The sequence below is a fragment of the Symphalangus syndactylus genome, chromosome 2 (assembly GCF_028878055.3).
Source record: "Symphalangus syndactylus isolate Jambi chromosome 2, NHGRI_mSymSyn1-v2.1_pri, whole genome shotgun sequence".
NCBI classification, from domain to species: domain Eukaryota; kingdom Metazoa; phylum Chordata; class Mammalia; order Primates; family Hylobatidae; genus Symphalangus; species Symphalangus syndactylus.
In genome coordinates, this window is record NC_072424.2 from 66964343 (window position 1) to 66971813 (window position 7471).

The window sequence follows — 7471 nt, forward strand, 5'->3', positions numbered from 1 at the left end:
ACCCTCCTCCCTCCCCACCCCCCTTTTGGAGTTCCCAGAGTCTGTTGTCTCATCTTTATGTCCATGTGTACCTTTTGTTTAGCTTCTACTTATAAGTGAGAACATGAGATACTTATTTTCTGTTCATGTGTTCTGTTTCTGTGAGGATAATGGCCTCCAGCTCCATCCATGTTGCTATGAAGGACATGATTTCATTCTTTTTTATGGCTGTGAGAAGTCCAATCTTATGAATAAAGCAATAGTCCAGCAAGAAGTAAAGTACTATATTGCTTAGAAAGGGCAGCTGTCTGAAATCTTTCCAGTGAGCCCCAGCTGCACTTCATTTTATTTCCTGCCTGTGAGATTCCCCTGTATTCTATTTCTTTCTTAAGCTAGTTTGAGTGGGTTACTGTTCATGCAATCAAATCTCACTAAGGTATAGTTTAATATCTTTTCCTGATTTTTTTAAGTCTTAAAAAGCTAGGGACCTAGAGTTCTACTACCGTAATATAATAAAGAAAATTGATCTCAAATCAACCTCATTCTATATGCTCATTGTTAATATAAGGAAATAGTCTGTGATAGGAATATAAGGAGTATTCATCACAATATGATTATTTCTTTCAATACTAGGGGTAAGATTGAATTGTATATCCATAGTATGGAATTATTATAATGGCTGCAAAATGTGGAGAGTTTTTAGTAGAAAAATAATAATCCTGTGTTTTGGAAAAGAAAAAAATCTTTTCTGCCTTCTAAAACTTGGTGAACTTTACAGGTTACCCCACTGCCAAAAAAGGAAAAAAAAATCAACACTTAAATCCTAGGTAACTCAGATTCATACTCCATCAGGATTTAAAAAAAATTAACTGAGCTTTGTGGTAGAGGAATATTTTAAAGAAATATTCCTGAACAAACATTTCTTCCTATTTTGAAGAGGCAATTGCGTTCTTTGAAGCTGGGCTTCTCCCAGGCACAGTGGCTTATGCCTATAATCCCAGCACTTTGGGAGGCCAAGGCAGGCGGATCACCTGAGGTCAGGAGTTTGAGACCAGCCTGGCCAACATGGTGAAACTCTATCTATATTAAAAAATACAAAAATTAGCTGGGCATGGTGGTGTGCACCTGTAATCTCAGCTACTCAGGAGGCTGAGGCAGGAGAATCGTTTGAACTCGGGAGGTGGAGGTTGCAGTGAGCCAAGATGGCACCACTGCACTCCAGCCTGGGTGGCAGAACAAGACTGTCTCAAGAAAAATAAAAATTAAAAATGAGGAAAAAAAAAAAAAAAAGCTTGGTGTTTGAAGGTGCAGACCCTAGGGGGATAGTTTAACAATTTCTTTGAGATCAATAGATCAGCTATAGCTCTTAACACAGTGCTTAGCACATATAATAAACGCTCAATATGGAATAAGTTGTTGAATGCATAGATGCAACACTCATCACTTTCTGTGAATGACAAAGGTGTATGGTTATGAGAACCTAGTTTAGAGCTTTGCTAACTTGAATGTGTATATGAATCACCTGGGGATCTTATTAAACTACAGGTTCTAATTGAGTGGGTCTGGGATGGGGCCTGAGAGTCTGCTTCCCTGACATGTTCCAAGGTAATGCCAGTGCTGCTCTGGGGATACTATGAGTTACAAGAACCTAATTGTAATTATCTCAATTAAAAATAGGTGCATTGAGGCCGGGCGTGGTGGCTCATGCCTGTAATCCCAGCACTTTGGGAGGTCGAGGCGGGTGGATCACCTGAGGTCAGGAGTTCAAGACCAGGCTGGCCAACACGGTGAAACCCCATCTCTACTAAAAATACAAAAGTTAGCCAGGTGTAGTGGCAGGTGCCTGTAATCCCAGCTACTTAGGAGGCTGAGGCAGGAGAATCGCTTGAACCCAGGAGGCGGAGGTTGCAGTGAGCCAAGATCATGCCATTGTACTCCAGCCTGGGTGACAGAGCAAGACCATCTCAAAAAAAAAAAAAAAGGTGTAATGATTACCTAAAAGTGGAAATCCAACTTGAGGAATGTCATGGTAATTAAATTGTGTTATGGAAAAGTATTACAAAATGGGAAAATAGTTCCAATGCTGTACCTTACATTTTTAGTTTTTAGCTACCCAATATATTTGAGTATAATCATACCATATATCATAACTAAAGACCATTTTGCAAAGACTATTAACTATTTGGGATGGCAAAGCCAGCAACTTTATAGCTAGTTCATATTAAGCTGTAGTTACAGTGTTTTGGAGACAAGCCAGAACATTAAAATTGATTTTAAAATAAGGATAGTTACATGCAGAGTCATAACATGAGAAACGGTACCAATCTGAGGTGAAGACTGAGAAATTTTCAAAGATCGTTTTTTCTTCTCTCATCATGCTTGAACTGTTTCTCTGCACATGTCATTAACTGGGCAATATAAAGTTGATTGCTTTCCAATGGAAAGTCTAAGAGGGCCAGGCACGGTGGCTCACGCCTGTAATCCTGGCACTTTGGGAGGCCAAGGCGGGTGAATCAGGAGTTCGAGATCAGGAGTTCGAGACCAGCCTGGCCAACATGGTGAAACCCTGTCTCTACTAAAAATACAAAAATTAGCCAGGCGTGGTGGCAGGCACCTGTAATCCCAGCTACTCAGGAGGCTGTAGCAGGAGAATCGCTTGAACCCAGGAGGTGGAGGTTGCAGTGAGCCGAGATCACGCCATTGTACTCTAGCCTAGGGTACAAGAGCGAGACTGTGTCTAAAAAAAAAAGAAGAAGAAGAAGAAAGTCTAAGAGAAAGAAACCACTGGAAAATTACAAACAGAATCCTGTTATAACATGTCTGAATGAGATTTAAAACTTGGCCTTTGAACAACAGAAATCTTGGCACTGCAGCCAGTAAAATTTCCTAAAGCAACTTCTGCCTCTTTAATTCTTCTCAATTCCACTCACCTCTCACCCTGCAACTAATGTCTTTTTCTTTGGAATCTATCATTTTTAGGAACAATGTTTTGGAACGGCATTCATCTGGGTTCTTTCTACATTGCAACAAAAAATTAAATTTGAGGTTATATTTTTTATTTGTTGCTGGACTTTCTTTCTTGCTCCATTGGGTTTTCCTCAGTGTTAATGACCACTTCTAGAAATGTCAATTAAAATTTTAAGCCACAGAAATGGTGGGAACTTGAGAGGATTTACTTTTTGCACCTCTTTATGGCATGTGGTTCCCTGTCTTATGTTTGTTTATTTTTATTTATTTATTTATTTATTTTGAGACAAGGTCTTGCTTGTTGCCCAGGCTGGAGTGCAGTGGTGCAATCTCAGGTCACTGCAACCTCCACCTCCTGGGCTCAAGCGATCCTCCCGCCAGTGCACCCTACCACACTCTGCTAACTTTTTTTAAAGTTTTTTTTTTTTTTGGTAGAGATGAGGCTGTCTATACTGCCCAGGCTGGTCTCAAACTCACAGGCTCAAGCCATCCTTGCACCTCAGCCTCCCGACATACTGGGATCACAGGTATGAGCCACTGTGCCCAGCAGTCCTGTCTTATTTTTAGTTTTCAAAACAAATTAGATTTTAAAAACGTTTAAAGGACTTTTGTTTATTGGAGAATCACAAAGTTTAGATAGGTACATGAGGGTTCAGTCTACAAAATGCCAAAGAATTATTCAACTCAGCATACCAAATTGTCTGACATTGTATAGACTCAAAACATGTTGCCTAAATTTGTATCTTTCAGTCATTGGGGTTGTGTTTAACTCCATTTGGACTGAAATGGAAGTTTTTCACTTTTTGTTTTGTCCTGCTAACTAGATTTTAAATTTCCTATTTTTTAAATTTCCTTAATTACTTTCACAAGATGTTATTTATTTTTTTAGAGACAGGGTCTTGCTCTGTCACTCAGCCTAGAGTGCAGTGGTGCAATCATGGCTCACTGAAGCCTTGACCTCCTGGGCTCAAGTAATCCTCCTGCCTCAGTGTCCAAAGTAGCTAGGACTACAGGCATGTGCCCCCATGCCCAGCTGAAGCTAATTTTTCTATTTTTTGTGGAGACAGGGTCTCACCATATTGTCCAGGCTGGTCTTGAACTCCTGGGCTCAAGTGATCCTCCCACCTCAGCCTCCCAAAGTGCTGGGATTACAGGTGGGAGCCACTGTGCCCAGCTAAAATTATGCTGTTTTAAACAGAGTATGAAAGCTTGCAAATCAAGAAAAATGAAAAAGCTAACACTTCCCTATTTTCCACTCCCCATTATAGATATAAGGTATAGTTGTGTGGTTGAACGCTTCATATAAGTTAACCTCACTTAGGCATGGCTTTGATTCTCAAAGAGATTCAGTTATCTTCATTCAGTTCTCATGGCCAAGGCCTGCCTGCCAGCCAAGTAGCCTACAAATGCATGTGTTTCATCACAATAGGCACCGAGTGTGTACAGAGCTATAAATGCTACTTGAAGAAACCCACTAAACTCACCAATAAGGATCTGTTCATTGTTTTTGATGTAAACTAGAGGGCATTCATAAAATACTCTGGTCTCAAGAAACATAAGGATATTTCCTTCTACACAAATAGTAATACTTGAAATAATTGAAAGGAAATAGATTGAAATTAAAGTTAGAATATGGAATTGAAAACACATTCACTTATTTTAAAAGTTGTGATAATACTGAAGTGAGTGAAATGGTTTTACTTTAATATTGTTGACGTGTGCATTGGAGAATGTACTTTCTTATTTACTGCAGGTACTGAAATTTCCCATACATAGCAAGCCCTGAAATTCAGTTGTAGCAGTTTTCTTGATAACATAAAAATGAAATTGTTCTTTCTATACGTGGATTATTGAGATTGTGATTTTAGCAGCACACGGTAGTGGGCTCCATGGTTCTGAAGGAGGGGATGCAGGCACAGGACTGGGTTATGTCAGGGACTCTCCACGTTCAAAAAACTCATCATACAAAAAGCTCGATGGACTGACATTTTAAAAAATAAAACAAGCTGAACCTTTACCACAGATAGTTTGAGAAGCACTGGTCTAAAATGTTTCCTACGAAGTAATAGGTGCTCAGTATTACTTGACGAATATATGAATAAATAAATGAATTAATTAATTAATTAAAATATACCAATAATCAGTTAAAATATTTCCTTATAACAGTGTTTATGTATTGTGTATGACAGTTTGGTTGTCCAGTATTTATTATCTGTAATAAGGTGAATGAACATTGAGTAAAGAGTCTTTCACTTAAGGCCAGGCACGATGGCTTACGCCTGTAATCCTAGCACTTTGGGAGGCCGAGGTTGGCATATCACATGAGGTCAGGAGTTCGAGACCAGCCTGACCAACATGATGAAATCTCATGTCTACTAAAAATACCAAAAAAAAAAAAAAAATTTGTCGGGCATGGTGGCAAGTGCCTATAATCCCAGCTACTCAGGAGGCTGAGGCAGGAGAATCGCTTGAACCCAGGAAGCAGAGGTTGCAGTGAGCTGAGATTGTGCCACTGCATGCCAGCCTGGGGGACAGAGCAAAACTCTGTCTAAAAAAAAAAAAAAAAAAAAAAAAAAGGCCAGGCAAGGTGGCTCACGCCTGTAATCCCAGCACCTTGGGAGGCTGAGGTGGGTGGATCACTTGAGGTCAGGATTTCTTTTTTTTTTTTTTTTTTTGAGACGAAGTCTCGCTCTGTCGCCCAGGCTGGAGTGCAGTGGCACAATCTCGACTCACTGCAAGCTCCGCCTCCCAGGTTCACGCCATTCTCCTGCCTCAGCCTCCGGAGTAGCTGGGACTACAGGCACCCGCCACCGCGCCCTGCTAATTTTTTGTATTTTTGGTAGAGACGGGGTTTCACTGTGGTCTCGATCTCCTGACCTCGTGATCCACCTGCCTCGGCCTCCCAAAGTGCTGGGATTACAGGCGTGAGCCACCGCGCCAGGCCAAGGTCAGGATTTCAAGACCAGTCTGGCCAACATGGTGAAACGCTGTCTCTACTAAAAATAACAAAAAAAAATTAGCCAGCCATAGTGGTGTGTGCCTGTAATCCCAGCTACGTGGGAGGCTGAGGCAGGAGAATTGCTTGAGCCTGGGAGGTGAAGGTTGCAGTAAGCCAAGATCGCGCCACTGCACTCCAGTCTGGACAACAAGAGTGAAACTTGGCCTCAAAAAAAAAAAAAAAAAAAAAAGAGTCTTTCACTTATTAACCATGTTATCTGCATGTTATTCCATCAGCCTCTCTCAGCCTTTAGAATTTCCTCATTCAGGTTCATATGAAACAAAATGTGAAAGTATTTTTTGTAAAACTGGATTTACAAATGTGAGGTTTCATTGTCACTAAAATATAAGCCATTTTTTATTCTAAATCTAACATCACCACCCTTCCCTATAAAGTATGATTACGAAAGCAACTGAAGAATATTGAAACTCCTGTTCTCTACTGCCTATAACCCTTCTGCACATCTGGATGATGCCCACGTTCTACCACAGTGATAAAAATCCTTCAGAAACCTACAGCGCCTTCTGAACTACCAGGCAGAGAATACATTATGTTTGATATAGTTTTAGTCAAATACATTTTAACTCTTTAAAAATTAATTATTCAAGCCAGGCACAGTGGCCGAGGCAGAGAAAGATTGCTTGAGGTCAGGAGTTTGCTTGAGACCAGACTGGGCAACATAGTGAGATCTTGTCTCTATAAAAAATTTTTAAAATTAAAAAAAATATTCAATATGGCCACATGGCATCTGCCCATTAACCAGACAATATTATTAACCACATCTTCCTATTCATGCCAGTAAAATGTATTAAGTACCATAGATACTCAGATATATTATGGGGTTTTCTCCAAAATTATCCTTCAAAAAAGAGGGAGTTGCTTTATATTTGGGTCCTTCCGAAGTCATACTACAGAGCTGTCAATTACATAACTTTGACAGAAAAGTAATGCCTTAAGAAAACACATTAGCATGGAAATTATTCAATTAATGCTAGTTTTAGATACTCATAGTGGTCACCGGGAATTGCCAGAAAAGATAGCAAAGACATTTAATATGAATTTAATCACTGATTCCTCACAATCACTGTGTGACTATCAATGTAAATAAGTCTTTTAAATATCACTTTAAAAAACAATGCTGCATGTGATTGTGTTGCAAAAATCAAGAATAAACATCTAAAAGATGCATTCGATATACTATTAAGCAAATTGATAATTTCCATTGGCATCTGTTATTGAATGAATTGTGTCTCCCTATGGGCCCCAAATTCATATATTGAAGCCCTAACTCCCAACATCGCTGTATTTGAAGATAGGCCTTTACAAAGGTAATTAAGGTTAAATCAGGTCATTGGCATGGGCCCTATTCCAATATAACCGCTGTCTTTATAAGAAGAAGAAATTAGGACACACATATTACAGAGGAAAGACCATGTGAAGACATAGTGGGAAGATGGCCATCTACAAGCCAGGGAGAAAAGCTTCCAGGGAAACCAAGCCTGCTAACACCTTGGTCTTGAACTTCAG